Source organism: Buteo buteo, chromosome 14, assembly GCF_964188355.1.
Source record: "Buteo buteo chromosome 14, bButBut1.hap1.1, whole genome shotgun sequence".
Lineage (NCBI taxonomy): Eukaryota > Metazoa > Chordata > Aves > Accipitriformes > Accipitridae > Buteo > Buteo buteo.
In genome coordinates this window covers 2519982-2537874 of record NC_134184.1, presented here as the reverse complement: position 1 = coordinate 2537874, position 17893 = coordinate 2519982, and the positions used below count along the sequence as shown (strand labels likewise).

Sequence of the window (17893 nt, the reverse complement as noted above, 5' to 3'; positions counted from 1 at the left end):
CGCTTGCACAGCATCAAGGCTTTCTCTCTCCCCCCCCAGCCTCAGCTCTCTTGGAAGGAGAGTTGGCTCAGGGTTGTCAAGAAGTTGGGGGGGGTCACAGGGAGGGCAGCGGACCCAAACTGAACAAAGGGCCAGTCCCTATGTTGTGCTTAGAACGGAAAACACGGTATTAAGGTCTGACTTTGTGCTCAGCAAGAAGGGAGGGAAAGGAGGAGGAAAGGGGGGACATTGGCGGTGATGGTATTTGTCTTCCCAAGCGACCATCAGGCATCCTGAGGTCCTGCGTGCCACGAAGTGCCTGGACATCTGCCTGCTCACGGGGTGTAGCGAATGAGTTCCTCTTTTGGCCTTGCTTGTGCACACAGCTTTTGCTTTCTCACCAAACGGTCACGACATCACTCCATGAATTTTCCCGAGATGTTCATTGGACTACAACCGTGTAGATACTCTTTTGTTCACCAAGTTATCCTTGAACTTCCTGGGATTCCAAGTTTGTTGAAAATGACCTGAGGGTTCAAAAGTTCCTGGAAAGGGACTGATGAACAGACAGATGAACAGATAGACAATGTGCTACTGAGAAGAACACTGGTACTTTCTCATATTAAAACATTTTTGTCAGAAGAAACATAGATGAAAACTTTGTGGTTTTGCAGTTTGACCTAGTAAAAAATATTCCAAAGCTCTTCACTTGAAATATTTTTTCTAAATCCCACCTTACTGGCCAAATTCTTTAAAAAAAGTGAAAACAAAAGTCAACCAGTCCTTGAGACTGTACCTCAGCTTTCTGTTGAGTTTTAATCATGGTTTAGGGATTTTTAATTCATAAGAGTGTGATATGCAGCTTTTAAGATAAAATTTTAAAGATGACCAACTTTCCCCAGGATATGAATTGATGATCAGCTGGTGCCAAGAACTTCCTACAGAAGTACTGGGATATTCATGGGAGAGCAACAGAAAATGTTCTGTGGCAAGCATAAATGAATTAAACTGCCTGAAAAAGAAATCAGATTAATATTCTTAGATTTTTTTCCCTCCATGTTCACTCCTGTCAAATTTATAGACATTGACAGATAGAAGAGAAATCGTTCAGCTTGACTTGTTCCAGTGACAAACGTCGTTCCTCAGGGGTCGATATTGGGACCGGCACTGCTTAACATCTTTGTTGGTGACACGGACAGTGGGACTGAGCACACCCTCAGCAAGTTTGCCGACGACACCAAGCTGTGTGGTGTGGCCGACACGCTGGAGGGAAGGGATGCCATCCAGAGGGACCTTGACAGGCTGGAGAAGTGGGCCCACGCGAACCTCATGAAGTTCAACAAGGCCAAGTGCAAGGTCCTGCACATGGGTCGGGGCAATCCGAAACATGGATACAGGCTGGGTGATGAGTGGATTGAGAGCAGCCCTGCCTAGAAGGACTTGGGGGTATTAGTGGATGAAAAACTGAATATGACCCAGCAATGTGCGCTCATGGCCCAGAAAGCCAGTTGCGTTCTGGGCTCCATCAAAAAAAGTGTGGCCAGCAGGTCGAGGGAGGTGATTCTGCCCCTCTACTCTGCTCTCCTGAGACCCCACCTGCAGAACTGTGTCCAGCTCTGGGGCCCACAACATGAGAAGGACATGGACCTGTTGGAGCAAGTCCAGAGGAGGGCCACGAAGATGATCAGGGGCTGGAGGACCTCTTGTGTGAGGACAGGCTGAGAGAGTTGGGGTTGTTCTTTCTGGAGAAGAGAAGGCTCTGGGGACACCTTATGGTACCTAAAGGGGTGCTACAAGAAAGCTGGAGAGGGACTTTTTACAAGGGCATGGACTGATAGGACAAGGGGTAATGGCTTTAAACTGAAAGAGGGCAGATTTAGATTAGCTGTAAGGAAGAAGTTCTTCCCTGTGAGGGTGGTGAGGCACTGGCACAGGTTGCCCAGAGAGGCTGTGGCTGCCCCATCCCTGGCAGTGTTCAAGGCCAGGCTGGATGGGGCTTTGGGCAACCTGGTCTGGTGGAAGGTGTCCCTGCCCATGGCAGGGGGGTTGAACTAGATGATCTTTAAGGTCCCTTACAACCATTCTATGGTTCTATAATTTTATGACTTTTCATGTTCTTTACTGAACTTACCATATAATAACAAATATATCTTAATTTGAGGGGTTAGAAATTTGTATTTAGATTATCTTTAATTTTAAACAATTAAAATATTGCTGATTTCCACCACCTGTTCATCCAGACCTTTGTGCCCTCATTCTGTTGATTTCTCCTCTCTGGTCATACTGACTCATCTCTTTAAAAACTTGTTTAGCTCTATAATTTACTGATAGCAGCATAAGTTTTGGAAATGAAGGGCTAACTTTGTGTACAGAGGTTTAACTGCATCTACAGACTATAACCTCATCACAAGTGGAAACTAAAGAAAATCATGGAGTTCTAGGACAATTTTAAAATTATTTAAAAATTCTCAATTTTCATTCAGTACTAAAACTTTATGTCTAAATAAGGACTTAATTTTCAAAAGCATCCACAAATTCTTACTGCAGGTAATATTTACATTTTATTTAATATTCTTTTTCTTTTTGGTTTAAAAAGCAAGAGTTACTAAAGTCAGAAAAAACCTGATCCAGGTCTGCTGATAATTTTTTCATTTAAGCATCAAACCATAGTATAAAATCAGAAAAGAAAACCAAGCAAAAAATGCATGTTTCTACCAAAGGAAAACAATTAAGATACTGAGTTTAGTTTGGTGGGGTTTTTTAAAAAAAAGTCAATGAATTTTTTATTAAATGCTAGCTGGATAACTTCCAATTAATTTGAAATGCATATAAATGTCGTCACTACAGAGAAATGGGTGATTTTGTGCTCCTTTAGAAAATTACTTTCTACCCCTTTCCAAGCTATTGATTTATTTTGTTTATTAGCATGTTAGATATATATATTTAAAAGGTCATTTCTTATAGGAATTTGCAATAGAAAACTTTCATGACTTCAGTTTTCAGAATAAAAAATTTCAGGGCTAAGAAGAAGGAAAGATAGAAGTCTCTTTTGATTATCATCTAGCTGTTTTATTGGGAGTATTTACAAGTGAGACACTATAACTTAAATGGATACAAGAAACTAAGCTATATTGCTGTATCTCCCTCCAGATAAAAGCTTGACAGAGAAATGTGAAGAGAAACCTATTCCAGTAGACTACATGCTTCTGTCAAAGCTAAAAAGCCTCAGCAATTAAAACTAGTTTAACTGATTTTTTCCTAAAAAAAAAAAAAAGGCAGTAAAAGAGCTCCAACAACATTTTAGTGCTTATTAATATAAATACATATTGAATATAATGCATATAATGCTTTCATTATTATTTTGAAGGAGCTTTCCTATAGAACATCTTATTTAGTGTTGTATTTTTTATTGGGAGATACAGTATACAAAATAATAAAGACTATCCAAATGAAATGCTGTGGTTTGCTTTTTTAGTCAAGCATTTTGATCTGTTCCTGTGGTCTTAATAGAATTCTCTTCCATTCAGAGCAAGGAGCACAACTTTACACCATCAGCTTCTTCCTAGGAGTATGAATGTCATCTTCGGAAAAGTGCCACTTAAGATCCCTTCATTATACACACTTTGTTTGGTTTATAAAACATTTTTTGCATGTTATGACACCAGAGTTGTAGAAAATCTAGCACTAGAAGTTGTAGAAAATCTAGCACTAGATATCACCATAAACTATTTTAGTAATACATTTTCAAATTCTTTTTCTAAGTGACTGAACTTTTAACAGAAGCTCGGTAATGAAATCACCCTTGAAGTATGAGGCGGTTTTTATTCCATTAGATGTTTTCCTTCCTTGAAATGCACTGCAAAACTTCACACTTAAATTTTTCATTCTTTATACTTTATTCTGCCATTCATGTGGGACAGATGTCAACTCATAAGACTCTATATTTAAAGCTGTCCACCTAAATAAACTCAATAAAATCTATGTATGCGTTGTATGCATAAGCAGACTAACATTTACTTTATATTCACCTTGGTATTAACTGGTCATCAAGTACTACATGTATTGAATAAATAGGAATATTAACAGATACAATGGGACACAAACTTCCATAAGTTTCTGTTCATGAACTGAATTATGTTGGTTTAAATTTTGCAGCAAGTGTTCATTTACAACTGTGCTGGTTTTGGCTGGCATAGAGTTAATTTTCTTCATAGTAGCTGGTATGGGGCTGTGTTTTGGATTTGTGCTGGAAACAGTGCTGATAACCCAGGAATGTTTTAGTTATTGCTGAGAAGTTCTTGCACAGGGTCAAGGGCTTTTCTGCTTCTCACCCCAGCAGCGAGCAGGCTGGGGGGGCACAAGGAGCTGGAGGGGACACAGCCGGGACAGCTGACCCCGACTGACCCCAGGGACATCCCACACCATAGGACGTCATGATCAGTAATATAACGCTGGGGGGAGAAGAAGGAAGGGGGAACGTTCAGAGTGATGGCGTTTGTCTTCCCAAGTCACCGTTAGGTATGATGGAGCCCTGCTGTCCTGGGGATGGCGGAACACCTGCCTGCCCATGGGGAGTGGGGAGTGAATTCCTGGGTTTGCTTTGCTTTGCTTGTGTGCACGGCTTTTGCTTTACCTCTTAAACTGTCTTTATTTCAACCCACGAGTTTTCTCACTTCTACCTTTCTGTTTCTCTCCCCATCCCACTGCCAGGCGGATTGAGCGAGTGGCTGTGTGGAGCTTAGTTGCCAGCTGGGGTTAAACCACGACAACAGTAAGAGGGAATTCTCTCCTGAGGATGTTCTTGGTACTGAGCATAACAGAAACCTCATATCTATAGATGAATATATAAGAATTCTGGATTAATATGTAACAAAAAATATTTTCAAATATTTATTTGATCTGCCATTTGAACTAATCTATTTGTTTCGCACTGAGACGCAAACCACTATCAAAGCTGGTCTTGGGCAGTGTGTCCACACTGTGCAGTGCTGCAGCTGTATCAGGGATCACAGCTGGGGTGTTTGCCTGCCACATGTTAACGGCTCCCAACGGTGTCCTAAAGTTACAGAATTGCCTGCTGTTATGCCTAAGAGCTTCTTATTTATACAAAAGGACATTGGTTTTCCTCATTGACCCCTTTTCTCAGGTGCTGTTTGATATCCGATCCATATCATTTCACAACATGTTTGTACATACTATAACCCTCCGATGCAACGTCTCTTGATGTACTCCATCAAAGTTTGCTTAGGTGGGAGGCACAACCCCTTTACTCGCACAGTCACACTGCAGTCTGTTCAGACTGCTTGGAACTGTGAGTGGAAAATAGACATGCCCACAGAAAAAGGATATGTTCCAGAAGTCTGAAAGTTCTTGCCTAGAGCCCCACCTTGAAAAGCAAAGCTCTGCTTTGGGGCAGGAGATGCAGTGCACCAGGGCAAGGCTCTTCCTAGAGACCTTCACCTGTTTAAGTGTGTGCTGGAGAGATGGTGTTGGAAAGCTGTTGCATTCCTGTAGTTTCATCTGCAGTAGTCAGATCGAAGTAAGGTAGAATTAAACTAAATCAGAAATGGGCTCTACCACAAGCTCCAACCATGTTAAACATGTAGGTAGATTTCCGCCAATACATATGGCATTTTATTGTAATAGTTTTCTTTCTCGTAAATTTTAAAATAAGCATAAATCAGAGTGATTATGTAAAAATACCTCCACTTATAGAATGGGTCATCAAATTTTGTCTAGTAATTATATTGACATATTATTTATAGAAAATATCTGAGTTTTAATTTGAATGTTTCAGATGCTGAGAAAGGGGCAGGAGTAGTGGCAATGATTTAAGAAAAATATGAATTAGAAATTAAAAAGGTTCGGAAGTTGCTAGGTACAAGGTGAATCATGTAAAAAAGAATCTCAATAACTACTGTGTTGTGGAAGTTGAAGGATATCTCATTTCCTCAACCAGGCTCCCAGATAGGCAGTTGAAGGCAAGCCACAGCAGTTGGAATGGAAGGCAGGCTTGGAGCAAAGCTCTGTTTGCAACAGAAGGACATCTAAAGAAGCTTGTTTTGTTCAAAATGTGGTATAAGTACAGGTGTTCAGGTTCTCTGATGAAAGAGAAAGCCACAGTTTCCTGTCGCTGGTCAAAACACGGAGGTAACTACTATAGTGAAATTCAGAAGCAGCGATTTTTACTGCCTGCCTCTATTTCTTGTTTGGCGGGCAGCTGCCGACTCCAGCCCCGCAGTAACCCAAGCCTTATCCTTAGATTTCCATTCTCTGTAAATCTGACACTAAGATGCAATTCCGCGGCTGCAGATACAGTGCAGGTGTCCCAGTTAGTGCTTTGCCTGCCACATCTCCATATCCCATTTTCCTCCTCAGTGCCCTCATGTTTCAGGTGTCCGCTGTCAGCCAGAGGAGATAGCTGGAGCTCCTTTCTTGGGGGCCCGAAACATGGCGTGTGCCGTCTGCAAACAGCTTGAAGTCAGGTTAAAGTCATTTTGCCTAGAAAAACACTGTGGATGGGTAGAGTCAGGTCTGAGAAATACTTCACACTTCAGTTAGCACTTGGGGACTTTCATAGTGGGGAGCACATATGTTTCAGTTTGGGCTATTTAAACCTATTAAAAACTTAAGCCCACTAGGCACTTGCTAGCCCTGAAGTCTTCAGCAAGATCATTCTAAGTATAAATTCTGTAAGTCTAGGCTTATCTCCACTTTAGCTCAACTCCATCTACCTACCACTTTAATCACCCTCTGGTATCTGCTCAGTAGCTGCCAATTGCTTTGAAATTCTGTTTATGTGATAAACCTTATGTTTAGTTCACAGCAATCAGGAAAGGCCTTTAAAAACTCTTTCTTAGGAGCTCTTCTGCATTCTGATGGAAGCCTGTTTTATCTCATCTACAAATTTTTTTGGTGTCTCAGGGACTTTCTGGGGCAAGCTTGTCTGACAGACTGAAAGACAAAGTCTCATGAGTCTCACCCAAATGGAGAAAAGTGTAACAAATTAAACTGACATTTATTTGCTCTCAATTTAGCTGTCAGAAATAAATAATTTGAATTTGATGATCATGCTAAATAGATGCACAGTTCTTGGAACAGTAAAAGTACTAGATTTACCCTATTGAGTCTGAAGTTCTGAAGTACAAAATTATTACACGACACTGTATATTACTTTTCCAAGGGTGCTGTATCCAGCTAACTATTGCTTTCACTTTGTTTTGTCAAAAAAGAACAAATACTCCACCAAAAAAGAAGCCCTATCACAGAAGCACTAACACACATAATGCAAATCTTAATGTAATGCCTTTTACATTGAAAAAGTGCTTCCCAAGGAATGAATGTAGAGACGCACACTTACACTTTTTGGTGAATTAGGCCTAATGCAGCTTCCATTGAAATCAGTGATTAAAATTCAGATAGAGATTAGGCTTCTGTAGGTAGAGGGAAGAGAGAGGGATGAAGAGAGGGAGAAAGGGACATTCCTGCACAACTCTGGGCCTATTCGTTTTAAATATCCATGTATAGACTCTTCTGGAGTTGATTCTCTCTTTCCTCTGACTACAGAGGAAGTCTAGACAACCAGCTTTAAGCCAAATGCCCGGCTTTCAAATAGCTGAACTCTAGGTAAGATGAACTCCACACCTCACTTTTTGTATTTTCTTCTTCCTAAAAGCATACACATTAGAAAGTCAGAATGCTATACTGGTTTATAGCAAAGGTCTCCCAACAATGGCCAGTAGCGCATGCTGAGGAAAGGATATATGATCAGGGGAACAACCCTGCTGTTCCCTATACATTTACTGTCTTCAGTCACCCGGCACCGAGTCTGATTCCTGGTTTGGGGTCTGACTCTCCTACCGCATTCTGGTTTCAGATATGAAAGTGTGAGCGATCTAAGGCGATCGTTGTCCACCAGATAAAGATCGAACATTCAGCGTGCCGGTTTTCTTTATGGCTATTGAAGATCCAAGGGCATGTCATGTAAATGAAAAACACTGCTTCAGACAGTGTTTACTGCAAAAATAGGGGTCTTTTTAGCTCAAGGAAGCTAAATCAAGATTGTGATCTACATGTAAAATCCAAGCAGAGACAAGCGAGTTTAACCTCAGACCACTATCTGAGATAAACCTGAAGAAGGACATACAAAGCTGACCTTCACTGGCCACACCAAGGCATAGGTATAGATAGCTATCTTATTGTTTGAGATATCCTCTTGTTTGTTTCAGTCAAAACAAAACATTTCTGTCCTTGATTTACCCTTACTTCTGTGGTACAATATGGCTGCTTTTCTACTTCTGAGGTGACAGCTTTTCTGTGCAAAAAGGAGTTAGGTTGTATTTTTCTGCTGTGATCTGTATAAGAAAACGGTGTCGTCTTGGAAGGTCTGCTGTTATGGAGCTGATGTGATAAGTTTATATTAAAAATTACTGTACCTTTCAAGTTAGTAGCATCTCTTCCACAGGCTTCATTTCATGCTAATTTGTTCACATATAAACCAGCACATTTTAAAGCTTGCTGATTCCTGATAGAAAGCGATGCTGTGGTTGCCAGGTGCAAAGGTGCTTTGAAAGTTATATTGCCTCATTTCAGTGATTGAATAACGGGGTCGAAGTTACCTGAGGGAATGTGTTTTGCCTCTTTTTCTAGAGGTTACATTCCCCAATTATAAGAGCTCTGTCCTTCATTTAGAGAGACAATAGTGGAATGAGATACTCTGCAGGATATTTATAACTGTCTATTCTCAGCCTGCTGCATTGTGGCTAGTTAGAAGTGTAACATATGGCACTGGTGAGAAAATAATTATTACTCTTTGATAACTTACTTAAGGGCAGTTATTCTAGATGACTTGCATGACAGACTCTTAAAAAACTGTATTCTGTACAGTTATTGACACAATAATGCAGTAAAAGCATATATTTTCTCACAGTTTTCAGTGCACTTAAAACACTTTAATGTGTTTTTAAGCTTCCAGACATTTATCTATTGATGGTATTTGCAAAAATCTCAAAGGTAATCACTTTGAAACATATATTGAGATTAGTTGTTATTTATGACTAATTTACTGTGGACCAAAGTTCAAGAGAAGTGTGACTGTTTCAGACTACCTTCTACCTAGGGCTGATGAATTTGGGGTTCCAATACAGTCAGTCAAGAGAAGTGGTCATGGGAACTAAGTTAGAGAGCAGTAGTGAAAATATTGCCCTTTATGGCAGAGCTTTATTAGAAAAAGTCAACCAGTCTTAGCTCAAAACCACCTCCTTTTCCGGTTTTATTTAATAAATTCTTTCTAGAACATTTTAGATTCTGTTTTACTGGAACATTATCCCCACTCTTACAAGATGCTGTATTATTTAGAAAATTTGCCTTTGAACACCGTTTGTAGTACATATTTTATCATGCTACTTCTCAACCAGTCTTGGGCCCATAAGGAAAAAAGGAGGAAGTTGACTGCCAATTTTGTAGTTTCACACGAAGGAAAAGAAAATGGAAAACTTCTTAAGTGCCATGGAAGAGACGATAATAGCTCCTTAGGCTATAGATTTAGGTTGTGATAGCACAGGGGCTGTAGTGTTGCTCTGGGACTTGCTTTTGAACTGGGGGCTGAAATTCATTCTATGCTTTTTCAAGCATAATTACCTGGTCTTTAAGTAACTGCAGTGAATTTTGCCCCTGAGAAGGATCATTATCCTGAATGACTCCATTTGACTTTTGATTCGTGCTCAAACTAAGAAACAGCAAACAAGAAAAAGAAGTTAATTTCCTTGTCATCTTAAATTATATTTCTCATATTTGTGGCTAGCTTTTTAGAAATATAACAAGATAGACCGGTGTCCAATGTTTTATTTTTCACAAGCGTATGAAACGCAGGAACTTACACATCACAGTTCAGGAGGAAAGAACTACACATCTCCCAGTTAGCCAAAGGCAGAGATAATTCAGAGTTAGAGTAGCACCTATTGGCCTCTTGAATGAGGGGAATCAGATTGTTTTTCATGTATTTATCACCACAATCAATGGGCCTTTAGTGCTGTGCTCAAAATATTGTTCACAGACAAAGAAGCAGCACACTTTTATATAAAAGTAAACCAATAGTATAACTAAAATCTTAGGAATCTGATCACTATTAGTCCTGATCTATTTCTTACAGAAAAAGAAACAATAATAATTGAGTTAAATTTGTTATACATACACCTAAATTCTTCCCCTTTTCCTGGTGTTATGCTCACCCTTCCCATGCTCCTACAGGTCCTAAGGTAGGTGGTTTCACTCTGGCGGTGGCCGTGGGAGGTGTTAGAACAATTCGTGAGCATCTGGAGTTCTTTGGTGGGAGGAATATGATGTTCATGTTGATGGTTTCTTTGTCATCACCTTAGGTTCCATGTAGGGATGGGTTTTTGGCTTTGTTTGTTGGGGTTTTTTTTTAACATTTTTGCTAATATGCTTTTATACATTTTTCTTTTCTTCATTGGTTTGAAGACTTACATTTGGAAATTACATGTGAGTTTGCTATATGGCTGAAACCTTGTACAGGTGTTTCTGCCTCTCCAAGCCCAAAGCAGGAACGCTGCCATGTCGGTTCCTTTAGTTCCCCTGCGGGACCCCCGCCGAGCAGACAGCAGGCTGCTCTTCAGCCAATTCTGTAGTCATTCTCCGGATAACCTCCTCCGGCCGTTTCTCCTTGGGAACTGGCTATCTGAGGTGGTGGTCCCACAACTCTGTTAACACCTCATTTACAGTGGTGTGAAGATAGGTGGTATGCAAAATGAATAAATAAAGTGCATTTCAGTAAGTCCAGGTCATAAGTCACTGAAGACAGTTAATACCCCACCCATAGAATAGGAATGCAAAAACTATACAAGAGATAAAAATATTAGAAGCCCATTCACTTTTTTTTCCCCTAAACTATTTCACATAATAGCATGAAAGACAATATACTTAATGATTATTAAGTTTTCATATTTAAGCATTTAAATTCCAGGAAATGTCACAGAGAACATTGCCCCAAAACTCTGCAAATGTGCAAACCAATATTTTTTATGCCACCTCATGATACATGCTATATTTAGCACAAAGAAGGAAACTTCTATTAAATCATTTTTAGGAGGATTTTTGTAGAAATGAAATAAGGTGATCTTCTTGCCTCTATAGAGTGCAGGCACTGAAACACCTCAGCAACATTTGCCCAATCTTATTCTGAAAAATGGCAGAACTCTTCTCTTGAAATTCCCTTTCTCATAATATCGATAATAATGGTGGAAATTCTGATAATAATGATGCTTTCAGCCCAAGGTTATATTTTGGCAAAGATATATGGAATGGAATGGAAAATTGGGTTTTAAAATAGAAGTCATCAGGCAGTCTTAACTCAGAAATTGCTACATTCTCTGTCTGTAATAAGTGATGTGATGTTGTGCATTCTAACATCAAATTAAAATCTTTTCCATGTCCTTTTTACAAGGAAGGACCATGAACATAAAAACCCCCCAAAATTAAAAAGGCACAGCACACATTTAAAATAAATTGTAGTCTGTAATCTAGTTGTTCCAGAGAAAACTCCATCTGCCATAGAGTATTTTAGAACTTGCTCCACTGGAGCACATTATTCTTCCCCCCCTTAGGCTGTCCAGTTGCACTTTAGAAAACTCAGCAGTTGGTATGATGATTTCTTTTAGACTTTAGGCTATGAAAAATCATTTCTGATTAAAATGACTTGAGAAGAGAATTGCAGTTGATTATATTATAGAGATACGTCAAAAGGGACACATTTTCAACTCTTCTGTGTCTGTGTACTTTCTAGATTGTTAAGCTATCCCCATACTACTACCTCTCAAATAGTTTTACTTTTGTCCTGTTTTACTTCATCTATAAGTATTTTGAGGTATTATGTTGACTAACATTATTCTATGTCTTCATTCTTTGACATGTCTAATTTGCATTCATAAGTATCATTCTTTTTAACATGATTGGCAATATATGCTGGCAAGAAGTTCTTTTTTAAATTAACTGAAATGAAAAGAAAGCTGTACCTTAACAATTCTCCATTTTGTATAGCATGAAGCTGTAGGTGGTCCAGAAAATATCATGCAATCAACAAGAAGAGAGGAAGTGGAACCAAAAGATTAATCAGTTAGCAAGGATAGAATTTCCTTGCAAAGTATTAGATTTTCTCTTTTGACCTGCAGCAATCCTGACTAGCATATTACTCATATATGTATTCATACATTGGTTTACTTATGTATTTGTATTGCATCGCTATAATCAAACATAAGGGTCCTATTGGGCAAGGTGGTATTAAAAATGCAGTATCTGAAGACAGGTTTAATACAGGTACAGTCTTGCTTATTTTTGTCCCAATATATAAGAAAGCTGTATATCTAAATTTTCCAGAAATTTAAAAGCAAGTTAGATATGTAACAAAGGAAGTATCTAAGGAATGGGCTTGAACAGTCCTAATAATTGCTGTCATATCTTACAACAATATTAAAAGTCATTTGTCTACTCCTCCTCCATCACTAGACTATTTAATCTCACAGCAATACGTTGTACCAGCTTTGTTATAGTTTTACAATTGCTTCATGTTGAGCATCAGATTAAAAAAATCACATTTTTTATATCATTTCTTACGTCTTATTGGGTGCATTCACATATTTATTGTTATTCATATAGGAAACTCCTGCTAATTACCATAACATATGAGAATCCCTGTGTACCATGAAGACTGTGACTTTAAGGTATTGTAGTCTGCTGCAACTTGTCTAACTTTTCTTCATATAATACTTCAGGTTCTTATTTTTATTTACTATTTTCTTACTTATTTCTAACAAAATATTTGATGTTTGCACATCTCAGCATCTAGTCTTTCCACAAGAACCATACAAAAGTCAAAACACATATAATGTGTGGGAAATTTAGTATGAAACACTTCAAGATTGAAAGAAAGAGAAACAAGACAGAAAACAAAGGGGGTTGTGTTCTTAAAAATACATACCTTTGACTTTAACTTTTGCTATTCATACATATCTTGCCTGAGTTCAAAACTCTTAGAAATACTGCAGTCAATCATCAGGCAGAGCATTTCAAAGGCACCCGTAAAATCTGTGAAATTCTCACAGTGAAACTCTATTACTAATGGGTACATGTCTTACCTGAGAAATATATCCATTTACACGGTTGACGGCTATATATGTACTTTTTGCATAGGCAAAGCTGGTTTTTGTGCCCATCTTTGCTCATCAAGAGGCAAAGTTGGAGTTATGAGACTCCCTTTCTTTGGTGAATGGTAGGTGCTCTGATAGTTCAGTTTTTCTCTGAGAGTTGCCAAACACTGTTGTCAGTATGTGCTCCACAAATTGTACGGATAGGGAGGGGAAAATGTTACTTGGGGCAGTTCTGTAGATGTTTTGCCATAGACCATCTTTGCTGGAATTACAAAAAAAAAAAATAATTCTGTTTAAGCTCTTGGCAGTTTCTGCTCTCTGCTGTTTCTCCATCCAGCTGAACGAGGTGTTTCTCCATTTGTGTCACCATACTGTGAGGGTCTGGTTTCCTTCAGACCTACTTCTGCTTGCTCGTGTTGCTTTTTCCCTACAAATAGTGCATGCCAGTGGCAATATGAGCATTTCAACGGCTGTCCCCCCAGATAAACTTGTGGCTGTGTTTATTATTACTGGTGCTGGTAGACCAAGCTCTTTCTGTAGGCAAGCTTAGGCCAGCTGTAAATATGTTTTTAAAAATACAGGCACGTGTCATGATATTGGAGCAGCAGGGGTTAAGTATGACAATAAATACCTTTCTGCTTTGTCAGTATCGAAACATATTTTTTAAATTGCCTATTTATTTTTATGGTTTACAAAGATGCAGCCTTATCTGCTACTTTGTAAACATCATATTCTTGTTGTTGCTTTCCTCTAAAGAAGAAAAGATGTAAGAGCAGCGGTACCTACTTTTAAGGTAATTTAAGATAATCAATCTCTCCCTATAAGAAAGGATAACAGGTTTTTGCTACCAAAAAATAAGTTGGGTCTCTGGAAAGCTTCTTGCTGTTACTAAGACAGTGTGATGCTTTGGAAGTCTTTTGACTGTTTAGCAATTAAAAAAAAAAAAAAAAAGAAAAAAAAAAGGAGGTCTTTCTCACATACAGATTCAGATTTCTCACATTCAGTATTCACTGAAACCTTCATCCTGTACAATCCTTTTATAATAACCTCAATTCCAAGTGAAGAGAGTGAAACAAGTGTTTGTTTCATTATCACACCTCCTGCCTGTTTGTGACAAAGCCCAAACTAGTGACCAAACCAGATCTTTCTGACATAATGTTTTTAGTCCTAAAAGGAGAATCTTGCAAGGGGTTCTCTCACAGCCATATTCCCTGTATCCACAACCAGGCAATGATTTTGCATAAATTAGCTGCTGCATCTGCCCTTTCCAACAGATGAAAAGAGACATTTTCTCTGTCGTAAATTGACTGCAAGACAAGATTAATATGTTTTGTAATAGTCTTTATGGAGAGAACGCAATATTTTATATAGACAAAACATACTCAAGGGCAAGGGCTGATTATAGCCATTTATTTAAAGACATTCAGACCGTGCAGAGTTGCCCACCGGTCAGTGGCACTGTGTGACAAAGTTGGCTCCATGCTCCGTAGCTGCTCTGAACACAATGGTCAGGCTGCTGTGCTGAAATAGTAGATATTCTGAAATTCAGATTTTCTGAAATTCAGATTTTCTGAAACCCCTGCTTGTCTAGCAATGGGTCCTTTACCTGTGTAATAAGATTAACAGCTCCACTTGAAGGACAGAAAAGCTTTGCCTGTCAAGTGGAGATCGGCATCTTTTACACTGGCAAACACTTAAAATGGACAAACCTTTTCTGAAAAGATGAACAAGACATATCCAACATTAGAACCAGGCCAAGTTCTTTAGTATCTGTGAGTTCCTGATTTTCACTAGGGTTGTTCAGTTAAAAAGAAATGCTGTCCACAAAGACTGGTTGAACTTTACCAACTAGTGAATAGTTAATAACTAAACTTACTTGAACTTGAAAATTTAAGTCAAGAGAAACAACTCCAAAATGTCTCAGTTATCAGGCAAGGTGGATGATGGAAAACTCTGCTCTCCTAAGCTATTTCTGCCATAAGCCTGCAAGGGAAAACTCATAAAACCACAAAGCATACTTTCCCAGTACTGGAAAATGTAATAGACCTTGGAAGACTACAAATAAAATAAAGGTACAATAGGTACAATCAAGAATAAAAATAACAAAACAATCTTGCTACAACACTAGGTGACATCAGCTGCATTTGTTTTATGGATAGCAGAATACACTTCATGCCAGTAGCAAAAGTAACAAGCCTAAAAATCAGCAGAAATGTGCTGCTTTTATGAATGTGTCTTAAAGAAATTTGCTCTTATTATGTTAGCATGAGTTTACTGAAATCAACTGGAATGCCAAGAGACTTTAAAAATAGGGAAAATGCAGTGAGTTATGGTCAATAATATCTACGGTGAATTCAGGGGCTTCTGGTCGGTCACTAGTCTTTCTCCGTAGACTCATGCTAAGTACAGGCAAACACTATGAGCTTTCTCTATTAAGTTCTGCTGGTTCAGGTCAGTAGTGACCTGCAACACCCTTTCCCTGTCCAGAGCTTCTCCTGAGCAATGCTTGCCAATCACACAAAATTACTTAGTGGTTTTGGGATCCAGACATATATAGACAAGGGAATAAATGGAGACTACTACCAAACTAATTTAATGTGTATCATAAATCAGAAGCGAATGTTAGTCTCCCGGGGGGTGAAAAAAAGGCCTAGTGTATTAAAACGCTTTGATACCTTTGATCTTCATTGTTCATAACATGAAGTATTTTCTAAACACCTTTAAACTGAAACTGAAAGATACACTACTGAAATTCACCCTGGTCTTTCTACCCATTCTTTCTGAGCAAATGTGGGACTTCAACGCTGTCCTAGACACAGATACATCATCATCTGGCTATGTTCAAAAATCCTTATCTGAAATCTGGTTTTATGCCTAATGAGTACAGAGCCGTTCTTCTCTTTAAATAGTTCTCTTCTGTGCACAAGAAGACTGGTTTGGGGTTTTTTAATACTTTCTAGTTTTCCTCCAATTGATATTGTGGGAGAGAACAAAAGACTGTATATACGTTTGCCCCTGAGTAGACCGTGCACCCATGTAAGTGAGAGACCAGCTGAGGTTAATGGAATTGTCAATCTAATATTACCATTCCAAGTTTTATGATTTCAGTTAGTAATTAACTACATATGGCATTTATTATAAAAGATCTAACTTATTAATAACAATTACATTTAATACAGCCATGCAATCACACTTATATACATATTTAACTTTCGAATTGTATTGATCTTTTATCTTAATTGACTCACTGCTACAGACTTTTTCTTAATTAATGCCTGGCTATGTTTCAAACAGCTTCGATGTTTATGAACTTTGGCCAATCTAAATAGAAAGTCTTTCTTTCCGTAATGATTTATTTGAATTTGGTTCTGTGGATTTTATCAGGAGGCAGTTCTCGTCATATTAGAGATACCACTTGAAGACAAGAAAAAAAGTAATCCTCTGCAGCATACTCAGTTCACAGTCTTTCTGAAGTGATGGTGCTAAAGAGAGTGTCACGTTCTTCAGAATGGATTACTAACACAGTAATAATGAAAAAGATTATTTTTTCCATTATCCCACATAAGGAAACCTCACTGACTAGGTATTTCAAATGTTGATAGCATTTTCGATTGAGGTTTATTCCTTCTTTGTTGCAGATGTGAACAACGACCAGAACTTACATTTTCTGAAATGATAAAACGAAGCCAGCAACACTGAAAATATGGGAAAAAAAATGCAATTATGCCATCCACCACTGAGCTTATAAAAACAGCGTGAGAGTCAGTGCCCACAGGACCACTCTGAGCAGTCACAGTGAACCCGTACAGCCTGTCATGCCCATTGCTGTGGATTGTTCCTTGTCACTGTAGCTCTGGAGTCACAGGTACGACTGCCAGGCTGAATCCACCTCTGAAACGTCCTTTGTTGGGAAGGTGGGAAGCTATAAGGAACCTCCAACGGATGTGATGAAGCATCTCATTTCCTCTGCTCTCGGAGTCATGTGCTTCCTTGGTGATAGCACCAAAGCCATGGCCTCTGTGGGGAAGTGACTAAATGCCACCTACACAAGATTACTCAGATGTGGATATATTTGCCATGACGGCAAGTATTTAAAAGCTGAACATTTATTTCATTTTAAAGTTTTTTTTCTCTATACACTGTATATGTCCAATGTTGAAGAACAGGATGATTCAGAGGATGACTCAGAATGCCTGAACTGGAGCAGCTAAGCACCTAATTTTAGGTACAATCCAGCTGGCCTCAGACTAGGCTAGTTACACCCCTCCTTAAGATAAATGTTTAAGATAGTTTTAGATGCATCACTTCAGAATCTCCTCCCCATCCCCTGATATAATGGCTGATTTAGATGGATAGCTTTTAAAGTACTCTAAATGCAGCAGATGAGTTGGCATCCTTAGGCACCTGTTAGATGCCTAAATTTAGGATGTATGCCTGTCATTTTAGCTGTGTCATTTTAGATACAAAAAATCCTGTCTGAGCACTTAAGAAAAACAGGAGACTTCCTGTAGGAAAGCTTTGTAGAAGCCAAACTTCTGCCATTCTGGGCAAAACACAACAATAATAGACAGCTAATTCTTCACTGACAATTAAGATACCAGGGATCACCAGCAAGATATTCCTCCACTTAATTCTCCCAAAGTATCCAACATTTTAAAAGTGTTCTGAACTAGGACTATGTAAATTGGGAATTGAGTCAGAGAATTCTGATAACAATTTTTGTTGTGGATTTTTGGTAGCCCTTTCATTGACTT

At 38.8% G+C, this 17893-nt stretch overlaps 1 long non-coding RNA gene across 2 annotated transcripts in view; it reads left to right on the top strand.

Moving 5' to 3' along the window:
- Positions 1-16881, top strand: part of LOC142039416 (uncharacterized) — a 33846-nt gene extending 16965 nt beyond the window's left edge. For both annotated transcript variants that reach the window (XR_012652878.1, XR_012652877.1), the window contains exons 3-4: positions 12649-12713; positions 16778-16881. This is a non-coding gene — a long non-coding RNA (uncharacterized LOC142039416). The remainder of the gene's footprint in view (positions 1-12648; positions 12714-16777) is intronic.
- Positions 16882-17893: the final 1012 nt, after the last annotated feature.